Source organism: Chiloscyllium punctatum, chromosome 37, assembly GCF_047496795.1.
Source record: "Chiloscyllium punctatum isolate Juve2018m chromosome 37, sChiPun1.3, whole genome shotgun sequence".
In the NCBI taxonomy this organism is placed as follows: Eukaryota; Metazoa; Chordata; class Chondrichthyes; order Orectolobiformes; family Hemiscylliidae; genus Chiloscyllium; species Chiloscyllium punctatum.
The window spans coordinates 5,623,210-5,635,385 of record NC_092775.1 but is presented as its reverse complement, the minus strand read 5'-3'; the positions used below and the strand labels follow the sequence as shown (position 1 = coordinate 5,635,385).

At 44.7% G+C, this 12,176-nt stretch overlaps 1 protein-coding gene and 1 non-coding gene across 2 annotated transcripts in view; one reads left to right on the top strand and one right to left on the bottom strand.

The window, feature by feature from the left end:
• col9a3 (collagen, type IX, alpha 3) overlaps positions 1–12,176 on the bottom strand; it is a 284,757-nt gene that overhangs the window by 260,762 nt on the left and 11,819 nt on the right. The gene's annotated exons all lie outside the window — the stretch shown is intronic.
• trnak-uuu (transfer RNA lysine (anticodon UUU)) lies at positions 6,911–6,982 on the top strand. The gene has a single exon. It is a non-coding gene; the product is annotated as a tRNA-Lys (tRNA).

Sequence of the window (12,176 nt, the reverse complement as noted above, 5' to 3'; positions counted from 1 at the left end):
CTCAGCTGTTTGGGTCGATCCCTCGGCTCTGTGGGTAGATCCCTCAGCTCAGTGGGTCGATCCCTCAGCTCAATTGACGGATCCCTCGGCTCAGTGGGTGGATCCCTCAGCTCAGTGGGTCGATCCCTCAGCTTTTTGGGTCGATCCCTCGGCTCTGTGGCAGAAGGTGCAGGCTCCAATCCCACTCCAGAGATTTGTGCACAAAGTCTCGACCAAAGTTCCGAGTGCAGTGTTGAAGCAATGCTGCACTACTGGAGGTGCCATTTGTAAGTCTGCTTCATTCAGTTTGTTTTCGAATACTTGTCTAACATCCTTCAACATTCTTAACAGACCTTGTATTACCAGCAGGTGATCAGTGTTGTTGAATTCTTTTAGATTTCCCCTCTGAAATCTGTAACTGGTCAAACAGCTGAAACCCTCCTGTGGAGTACAATTCGAGATCAAGTGATCAGTTCCCTTTGTTGCCATCATCTGTTAGAATTTCAAGGAACTCAGGCTGACCCCAGTTAGAATCAATCTTTTTTATCATCACCTCGCAGAGGCCAATCTGTAATTTATCATTCTAATGTTAAAGCAAGATCCTGCCCACTCTGCTTCTCTCTCATCGAAGGAAACATTCCCATCTCAGTGCCTTGACTCCTGCAACCGAAACTCTGAAAGCAGACTATCCAGTTGGTTAGTTCCTTGCTGTGTGTAGGACCATGCGGTGGATAAAAGTGGCTGCTCCAATGACGATATCTCAAAAGGAGCTTGGTTGACTGTAAAAGGTTGTGGCTGCATGGAATGTGTTGCCAGCGGTGGTGGTGGAAGTAGAGTCATTGGGGACATTTAAGTGCCTGCTGGACATGCACATGGATAGCAGTGAATTGAGAGGTGCATAGGTAAGGTTATTTTATTTTAATTAGGATTAATCCTTGGCATAACATCGTAGGCCGAAGGGACTGTTCTGTGCTGTACCTTTCTATGTTCTGTGTTCTGTGTTCTCTATAAATGTAGGTCCTTTCCTCACCATGGAACAGGGAGCCACTACTACAGTCAGACTGCCTGATAGTGCAGCAAAATAAAACACAGTGCACTCTATCCGAAAACTCCAGTGCACAAAGTTTGAAAACTCCTGGACAGTATCAGCTGTCTGCCTGTTACCCCCACCCTGGCCTGGCCCTAGATATCGTCATCCCTTTCTCATGTCCAATCTGTCACAGCCTGGTTACTTCAGACAGTGTGGGAAATGAACCCACGACATTAGCATTGCAGACCAACTGTACAGCCAACTGAGCTAATCAAGCCTCACAAAGACAGCATATTACACACGATTAACTAAATGTTACGGAAAATATGGAAACCTTCTGGTGAGAACTATGTTGGACAACGAAACCTTGGTGACATATTTGAACCCGAGAAGAGGGGGTCTGGCTACATACCCCAGCCACACAAATTCTGGTTATTTCCACCCCTGTCAGATTGTCTAGCTCTGCCTCTAACCTTAGCTTATCTACAGCTGGAACCCTGACCCAAGTCGATGTTAGATCTAAACATTCCTGATGAAGGGCTTCTGCCTAAAATGTCAACTTTTCTACTCCTCAGATGCTGTCTGACCTGCTGTGCTTTTCCAGCATCACTCCAATCTTGACTCTGATCTCCAGCATCTGCAGTCCTCACTTTCGCCTATTCTCACGGGCAGCCTACCACATTAAACTGGTCATAAATTTGATGTAATCCAAAGCTTGGTGCCTGCATTCTTACTCACTCCATATTTCTCTCCCCCTTCAGCCCTCCTTTCACTGAGCCACATTGGCTTCTGGTCAAACAAGGTCTTCATTTGAAAATTCTCACCCTGTTTCTGAATATCCCTGTGCCGCTTCACCTGCCCAGCATCTGGGGAGCAGGAGAGTCAACATTTCAGGCATAAGCCCTCTATCAGGCTTCTGCCCAAAATGTCAACTCTCCTGCTCCTTGGACGCTGCCTGACCTTCTGTGCTTTTCCAGCTTTACACTTTTTGACTCTGATTTCCAACATCTGCAGTCCTTACTTTCTCCGAATCTAACAGTCTAACATCGTGGTTGTTTTAGGAGGCAGATGTTTGGAGGTTCCCATCTCATTGCTTTAGACCTGCCACACACCCCAATTATACCAGCAGATTCCAGGCAGAGCTCTGCATCAGATGATCTCTTTGACTTCCTCTGTGAGCATTGCTCAGAATACAGTCTTCCGTAACATGCACAGGAACACAGATGTGTTTCTTATTTGTGTTTCTTTGAGTCAAAGCATTCCTCATTGAGATCCATTTCCCCAAAGGGTGACAGGACTCAAAATGTGAACTCTGCTCCTCTCTCCACTGATGCTGCCAAATCTGCTGAGTTTCTGTAGAAATTTCTGATTTTGTGTGTTTCTTTACTAATTGTGGAGGTGGTCACCAGTTCTAATGTCTCCCTATCAGGACTGGGATTGTGTTTTGCTTCCAAAGGTGCCTTAGCTGGTTTTACTGTCTTAAATGTGTTATATAAATGCAAGTCATTACTGCTTATGAGTTTCTTGACTTCTCCAAAGACTGTTTGGTTTGTAATCACTCCATCACATCTTCTCAATTACATCAGTATCACAAATACTCAATCTGCAAACCATAGGGATCATAAACTGGTTCATCAATGGGCTGACAGACACTTTTCTGTTCAAGTGGGAATCTCTCTCACAATGAGTAACCAAGCAAAGGTCTTTCACAGCTCCATAGTGTTTTTAAAAGCTGGCTACTAACTACCCAACAAAACAAGCTTAACTGGATTATGTTAAAAACATGTAGATATGAACAAAATATGGACCATCCATCTTTGTGTCTATTCTCACACAAGCCTCATCTTGTTTCGCCTCATCTCGCACTTTCACTATATCCTTCCAGACCTTTCTCCTTCATGTGTTTATCAAACTTCCACTTAAATATGTCTCTACATTCCCCTTAGCCACATCTATGTGGGAATTGGTGGTGTGTTTTTGTGCATATGTGTTTGTGAGTGTCTGTGCGTGTGAGTGTGTGTGTGTGCACGTGTGAGTTTGTGTGTGTGTGTGCATGAGGGTGTATGTGTGCACGTGTGAGCGTGTTTGTGCATGCATGCATGTGTGTGTGTGTGTGTGTGTGTATTCAAATCCCGTCGTGGGAGCTGGTGGAATTTAAATTAAATCAATTAACAAAAAACTTGAATTAGCAACTATGAAATTGTCATTAAAATCAAACATTGGCTTCACTAATGTCTAACAACTACTGAATCTGCTGTCCTTGCCTGTCTTCTATATGTGACTCCAGGTCCACAGGAAGGTGGATCTCCGGCTGTTAACTGCCTTCAATAGAAAGTTCAGAAATGCCGATCATAATCATTGTCCAGGACTGAATGAAAAGGTATTATTCATTTCAACCCACCCCCTGTGCTAGTTCTACATTCTCATCAGTCTCTGGATAAAAATTCTTTATTAATGATTTCAAGTATCTCCAGCAACTTGGTTTCAGTCACTGCCACACTTTCTCCTCATCTGGCCATTTGATACTTTGGTCATTTAAAAGACATAGAACACCTCGCTCCTCAGTCTCCTCTTGCCCAGACTGTCTCAGTCTTTGCGAATAATTCTCTCTCAGTTTGTTGTTGTTCTTGTGATCAGCAGATTACTGATGATTGTCCGTGACACAGCTGTGGGATTGTGGTTAACCCCCAGCTCCCCACTGTACGGTTCTGTTCTGGTCTGCTGCAGACTGCACCGTGCCTGGAATTACCCATTAAAGTATGGCCCTTGTACTCTCAGAACAGAGAGTATTTCTTTCACACAGAGGAGGGGAAGTTGAATATGAGCTTTCCAGAATAAACAAAACTACTTCAAAAGGACTATTTTGCAAATAGGAATTTCGCAGTGAGACTCAACTAGGTACATTATAACTTCCCTTCCATGAACTCTTCAAATAAAGCAGAATGAACTAGAAGGAAACACAGACTTGTCACATTAAAACTCAAAATCTAGGTTCTGGTTCTGTGTTGCTTGTCCACCAATAACTTACGACGAGTCACTCCATTTATTAGGTGGGCACTTACGAGGCCAACATGAAATAATTAGCTGTCAGTGGTAGTCACTGTACTATTAGCGTGGCTTAGCTGTTATGTTCCATCAGTGATTGAAGGATGTTCTCTTCCAAGGAGCTATAATCCAAGAAAAATACTTGTAGAAATGACAGGAGGAGGCTCTTTGAACACTCTGAATAATCCCCCTTCCCAAACCTCCTCCCTATTTCCTTGGCTCCTGTGTGAGGCTTCAAACACAGTCAGGTTTTGTGTTTGTGCCTCTGATTTTGAACAGGGCTATACACTGGACTGTTGCCAGGGGCACGGAATCCTGCAGAGATGCTAGCTGGGTGGAGTTCACACAATATTAACGTGTGAACTGGGAGCAATCCATTTTTATCATGAAACGCAGGGCAGCTTTAACCCTTTCAATGTTGGTGAGTTGAGGAGAGGTCCCTGACCACCCCAGTTCATCCCACATTACTTTCTTAATATCACAACAACGTACTAATTAGGAGTAGGCCATTCGGCCTCTCAAACCTGCTCCACCATTCACTAAGCTCATGGTCAATCTAATAATGACCTTTTCCCTTAACTCGCAACTTGCTCATGCATTGAAAAACCCGTCTACCATAGCTTTGGATATACTCAGTGATCCAGCTTCCATAGTTCACTGGTGATTAATCTGCCATTTAGTCTGGAGACTGGACACTGTTTGGTAATGTGCAGTTTGTCTGTGTCACTCTGCAAGTGTGTAAGGAATTTTCACTGAGACTCCAGTGGTGAACAGACTGGGCTTGTACAGACCCTGTTTAACAAGGACCACTCAGGGTATGGTCATTCTATTTAGCAGGTGGGGCTTGTCACCTGGTTGTGACTTTGCCATGTTTCCAAATAGGGTTTCAAAGAGAAGCATTTCAAGAAAAGAGAAACATTTCACATCATCTTTGTCTTAAAACTTATTTTTCACGGTGATCCCAGATTCTAGATTCTCCTACAAGAGGAACCAACCTTTCCACAGGCCCCTTGGTATCTGCTTCAATCAAGTTGCCTCTTCCTCTTCCAAGCTCCAGCGAGTAGAAGACCCTCCTGCCCAACCTTTCCAAACTTGGCATAGGGGCTGACTCACTCAGTTGACCGAACAGCTGGTTTATACTGCAGGAACTCCCCCCTGCTCCAGTATGAGTTCAATTCCCACAGCAGCTGAGGTTACTATGAATGACTTCCCTCCTTACTCTGCTCTCCTCTTATCTGAGAATCTAGCTGTTTCTCTCTAATAACAGACCTGCCTTCTCTCTGGTCCAGTAAGACTGTGGTGAACTTATTCCAGATATTAGTCTGGAAAGCCATCAGTTTCTCCTTAACCACTCAGTAAACCTCTGTCAAATTTCCTTGCAACCTTTATTTCTCAAAAGAAAACAGTTCCAGCACTTCCAACCAGTCCTTGCATCTGAAATTCCTTATTTCTGAAATTGTCCATGTGAATTTGTCCTTCACCCTCTCTCCATAGCCTTTCTATCCATCCTGAAGCATGTTTAACAGAATCGACAACAAAAGTTCCATTTAGACTGAACGGGTGTTTTATAAATGTCCATTATAGTAAACAGCTTTTGCATGTAAACTAGGACTTTGTGACTTCCCAACTTCAAGAACAGACTGTATCTGAAAATGAACCAAAGTACGATACAGAGGAAAGCTAAAGTTTCGATTGGTTAGTGAGTAACTGCTCGTAGGGAATAATATCTCAAAAATAGAAAAGTGTGAAAAAGACCTTATGTAACTAATTTAGGACACAATTGGAAGGGAAGCAAGAAGTTAGTGAATCTAGAACTTTGTTTTACTTTTAAATGGCAACATTTCTTGCCTTACTGATTAGCTGTTTAAGTGGCAAAGTCTACTGACTTACTCAGAATCAGACAATCCCTACAGTGTGGACCATTCAGTCCATCAGGTGCACACCAATCTCCGTAAACCTGCATTTCCCGTGGCTAATCTACCTAGCCTGCACATTCCTGAACACCATGGGCAATTTATCAGGGCCAAACCACCCTAACCTGCATGCCCTTGGACTGTGGGAGGAAAGTCACACAGACACAGGGAGAATGTGCAAACTTCACATAGACAGTCACCTGAGGTTGGAATTGAACCCAGGCCTCTAGTACTGCGAGGTAGCAGGGCTAACCAATGAACCACTATGCCACCCTCTAAGGTTTAAAGTCATGTAGTAGACTGATGAAGAGGGATATTTATTATTACAGATTAGTCAGAAACTCTCCAGTCTGCGTGGTTACAGTGATGACAGTATGTCCATTATATTTTTTAATAATCATTTGCTGCTGACTTTTATCTCATGCTAATGAAAATACCATTAGTATTTTCTGTGTGGGTTGTGTCTTTAAGGTTTAATGTGGAGGTAGTGATGATAACTGGGATATTGACAACTTCATCTATTCTGCTGCTGTGTCAGTCCAAATCCTCCACATAGCAAATTCAGAAGATATTGGGAGAAAGTGATTGCATTACCTAATGAGAGAGTTGGTGAGACTGAAGCAGGAATCCTTGAAAACCAAAAATAAGCCCTGAGAAATATCTAAAGGAGGAGATAAGGTATGTTTTGATTCCACGATAGAAAGATTCTTAGATAGAAAGAGGGGTGCTTCTGAAAGCAGATTTTAGAGAGCTAGGAATAGATTAAAATGCAAGATTTTAGAAGCAGTAATCTCAGAATTACTGTCAGCAGCACTTGTTAGTGAGTTGGGAAATAGGAGGATAGAGCAAGTTAATGTGTGGCTGAGGAGACAGTATGGGACGGAAGACTTTAGATTCCTGAGTCACTGCAATGGTCCCGAGGCCGCGGGATAAATTACACTTTTCCCTGGTGGTCTAGTGGTTAGGATTCGGCGCTTTTGCCACCGCGGCCCGGGTTCGATTCCCGGTCAGAGAAGCAATTTTCCGGGGGTTTATAGGCTACCCGTTCTTCTTTGGATGGCACGGTGGCACAGTGGTTAGCATTGCTGCCTCCCAGCACCAGAGACCCGGGTTCAATTCCCGACTCAGGCGACTGACTGTGTGGAGTTTGCACGTTCTCCCCGTGTCTGCGTGGGTTTCCTCCGGATGCTCCGGTTTCCTCCCACAGTCCAAAGATGTGCAGGTTAGGTGAATTGGCCATGCTAAATTGCCCGTAGTGTTGGGTAACTGTAGGGGAATGGGTGGGTTGCGGGTCGGTGTGGACTTGTTGGGCCGAAGGGCCTGTTTCCACACTGTAAGTAATCTAAGACAGGAGCCAATATCCTAAGGGGAATGACTGATGGTGTCATTTGAAAAACAGAAATGCTGAGTCTTTTTTAAATGGTGAGATACATTGATGTCCTTGATCATGAGTTACATAGTTAGTAATTAGGAAGGTAAACTGTGGTTAATTATTTTTAACCAATCTGCTTAGACATGCCATGAACACTTTAGGGGCAGTGGAGATTTGAAACCAGGCTTCCTGGCCCAGAGGTAGAGACACTACCACTGCTCCGAAAGAGTCCCTTTGGAAGACAGTTTGCAAGTTGGCCTTTATTGTAGAGGATTTAATACAGGAGTAAAGATGTCCTATCTTGCAGAATTACCAGTAACTTAAGCGGTTAAGAAGGCATTTAGCACACTTGTTTTTGTTGCTTGGCCCTTTGAATATAGTAGTTGGGACATTATGTTAAGGTTGCACAGGACATTGGTGAGGCCTCTTCTGGAGTACTGTGTCCAGTCCTGATTGCTTTGCCTTAGGAAGATTATTATTAAGCTGGAGAGGGTTTGGGTTATAAGGAGAGGCTGGATAGGCTGGGATGATTTTCACTGGAGTATAGGAGATTGAGAGTTTTATAGAGGTTTATAAAATCATGTGGAGTATAGATAAGGTGAATGGAAAATCTCTTTTCTCTAGGGTGGGGAATTTCAAGTTGAGGGGGCACATTTTTAAGGTGAGAGGAGAAAGATTTTAAAAAGACATGAGGGACAAGCGTTTTTACACAGAGAGTGGTTTGTGTGTGAAATAAACTTTCAGAGGAAATTAGTACAGTTATAACATTTAAATGACATTTGGATAAGTACAAGAATACAAATTGTTTTGGATCAAGCACAGAGAGGTGGGGCTAGTTTAGTTTGGGATTATGTTCGGCATGGACTGGTTGGACCGAAGGGCCTGTTTCTGGGCTGGATGACTCCATGACTCTATGTCTTGCTGCAATTTCATAGATCCTGCTTGAGACTGCACCTGCAGTGTTCAGTACAGTTTTTGTCTCTTACATAAGGAAGGATGGTTTCACCAGGCTGATCCTAGGAGATAGTGGGACTGTCCTATAGAGGAGAGATTGAGGAGACTGGGTACTGGGTCAGACTCTCTAGAGTTGAGAAAAATGAGACATGAGCTTATTGAAACATACAGCATTCTTACAGAGCTTGACAGGGAAAATGCAGAAGGATGTTTATCCTGGCTACAATGGGGAAGTGTGGGGGTGTCTATAACCAGGGAATGCAGTCTCAAAATGAGGGGCAGGCCATTTAGGAATAAGTTTGGAATCTTTTTTCAGTCAGCGGGTAATGAATCATTGTAATTCTCTACCCTCGGAGCCTGTAAAGGCTCAGATACTGAGTATGTTCAAGACTGGGATCAACCGATTCTTACAAATTAAAGACATCAAGGGATACCAAGTGTTTGAGACAACATGCCACTGAGTTAGAAGATCCGGTGTGATCTCGGTGAATGGTGCAGCAGACCTGAGGGGCTGAATGGTCTACTGTTATCCCTGTGTTCCTGTGTACTCCATGACTCAGAAAATCCAGGATCCCAAATGCTATTTGAATCAGTTCCTTGTCCTGCTCCTTCACCAATTTGTGAATATATTTACCCAGTTATCCCTGCTCCAGCATCCTTTGGATTTGTAACCAAAAGAGAAAATGCTGGAAAATCTCAGCAGGTCTGGCAGCATCTGTGAGGAGGGAAAAGAGTTGACATTTCGAGTCTAACTGACCCTTTGTCAAAGCTTTGACAAAGGGTCAGTTAGACTCGAAACTTTTCTCTTGTTACAGATGCAGCCAGACCTGCTGAGATTTTCCAACGGTTTCTCTTTTGGTTTCAGATTCCAGCATCCGCAGTAATTTGCCTTTATCCTTGGATTTGTAAATTTGATTTTATATCGCCTTTCCTTATTCCTCCTGACAGAATGGATCACTTCACATTTCTCTGCACTAAGCTTCCTCAGTCCGTACCTTTGATCAAACTGTCTATATCCTTTTGAAATCTATCACTATCTCAGTTCACAACACTTTCAGATTTTGTATCAGCTGCAGACTTAGCAGTTATGCACAGCACACATTGATTGAGACATGAACAAAACAGAAATTGCTGGAGAAGTTCAGAGAGTCTGGCAGCATATATGGAGAGAAACAGAGTTAACATTTTGGGTCCAGTTTTGGAGCCTTTATTAGAACATTTATGTGGATCAAGACAATGCTGACCTCCAGGGAACCCATGATAAACCTTCCTTCCTCTTACGAACAATTGTTTCCTGTCACTCAATCTATTTCACATCAATGTTGTTACTGCATTTTTTATGAGGTAAAAACAATGACTGCAGATGCTGGAAACCAGATTCTGGATTAGTGGTGCTAGAAGAGCACAGCAGTTCAGGCAGCATCCAAGGAGCTTCGAAATTGACGTTTCGGGCAAAAGCCCTTCATTAGGAATAAAGGCAGTGAGCCTGAAGCGTGGAGAGATAAGCTAGAGGAGGGTGGGGGTGGGGAGAAAGTAGCAGAGTACAATGGGTGAATGGGGAAGGGGATGAAGGTGATAGGTCAGGGAGGAGAGGGTGGAGTGGATAGGTGGAAAAGGAGATAGGCAGGTAGAACAAGTCCGGACAAGTCATGGGGACAGTGCTGAGCTGGAAGTTTGGAACTAGAGTGAGGTGGGGGAAGGGGAAATGAGGAAACTGTTGAAGTCCACATTGATGCCCTGGGATTGAAGTGTTCCAAGGCGGAAGATGAGGCGTTCTTCCTCCAGGCGTCTGGTGGTGAGGGAACGGCGGTGAAGGAGGCCCAGGACCTCTGTGTCCTTGACAGAGTGGGAGGGGGAGTTGAAATGTTGGGCCACGGGGCGGTGTGGTTGATTGGTGCAGGTGTCCCAGAGATGTTCCCTAAAGCGCTCTGCTAGGAGGCGCCCAGTCTCCCCGATGTAGAGGAGACCGCATCGGGAGCAACAGATACAATCAATGATATTAGTGGATGTGCAAGTAAAACTTTGATGGATGTGGAAGGCTCCTTTAGGGCCTTGGATAGAGGTGAGGGAGGAGGTGTGGGCGCAGGTTTTACAGTTCCTGCGGTGGCAGGGGAAAGTGCCAGGATGGGAGGATGGGTTGTAGGGGGGCGTGGACCTGACCAGGTAGTCACGGAGGGAACGGTCTTTGCAGAAGGCGGAAAGGGGTGGGGAGGGAAATATATCCCTGGTGGTGGGGTCTGTTTGGAGGTGGCGGAAATGTCGGCGGATGATTTGGTTTATGCAAAGGTTGGTAGGGTGGAAGGTGAGCACTAGGGGCGTTCTGTCCTTGTTACGGTTGGAGGGGTGGGGTCTGAGGGCGGAGATGTGGGATGTGGACGAGATGCGTTGGAGGGCATCTTTAACCACATGGGAAGTGAAACTGTGGTCTCTAAAGAAGGAGGCCATCTGGTGTGTTCTGTGGTGGAACTGGTCCTCCTGGGAGCAGACACGACTGACTTGACACTGACATTTTTTACAAACCCACCAACTCCCACAGCTACCTGGATTACACCTCTTCCCACCCTACCTCTTGCAAAAATGCCATCCCGTATTCCCAATTCCTCCGCCTCCGCTGTGTCTGCTCCCAGGAGGGCCAGTTCCATCACAGATGGCCTCCTGGGAGCACTTTTGCCCGAAATGTCGATTTTGAAGCTCTTTGGATGCTGCCTGAACTGCTGTGCTCTTCCAGCACCACTAATCCAGAAACTGTATTTTTTATGACATGACTTCAGAAATTGACTGCATGATGGTTCTCCATTTCTTTTACATTGTCCTTCACCACAGGCTCCCATCCTCCTCCACACAACCCTCACCTTAGACCATAAGACTATACGATATAGGGGCAGATTTAGACCATTTGGCCCCTTGAGCGTGCTCTGTTATTCAACCATGGCTGATATCATTCTCAACTCTATTCTCCTGCTTTCTCTCTGTAACCCTTTAACCCCTTTACCAATCTAGAACCTATCTAGAGAGGAACCTTGATTATCCAAAGGACACGGGTGGGGAGTATTTTGGTTGGTTAATCGAATTCTGGATAATTGAATGCTGGATAACAGTGTAGCCAAGCATCGGGACCTTGCAATCTTGCTGGAGAATCCGAAATTCAGATAATTGAATGCCAGATAATAGAGGTACCTCTGTATCTCTGTCTTAAAGAAACTTAATGACTTGGCCTCCACAGCCCTCTGTGACAATGAGTTTCATAGATTCGTCACCTAAAGAGATTCCTCCCCACCTCTCTCCTGAAGGGTCACCATTTCACTCTGAAGCTGTGCCCTCAGATCCTAGTCTCTCCTACAAGTGGAAACATCATCTCCACATCCACTCTATCTCAGCCTCTCAGTATTCTGTAAGTTTCGATCAGATCCCACCTCACCTTTCTAAATTCCACCAAGTATAGACCCAGAGTCCTCAACCGCTCCTCATATGACAAACCCTTTAACCCAGATCATGCTTATAAACCTCCTCCGGACCCCCACCAAAGCCAGCACATCCTTCCTTAGATAGGGCCCAAAACTACTCCCAATATTCCAAATGGAGTCTGACCAGGGCCTTATACAGCCTCAGCAGTTCTTCTCTGCTCTTGAAATTAATGCCAACATTACATTTGCCTTCCTAACCACCCACTGAATCTGCATGTTAACCTTAAGAGAATCCTGAACTATGACCCTCAAGTGTCTTTGTGCTTCAGATTTATAAAGCCTTGACCAATTATAAAATAGTCTATGCCTCTCTTCCTCCTGCCAAAGTGCACAACCTCACACTTTCCTACATTGTATTCCATCTGCCTCTCCTTTGCCGACTCTCCCAGTCCGTCCAAGTCCTTCTGCAGCCTCCCTGC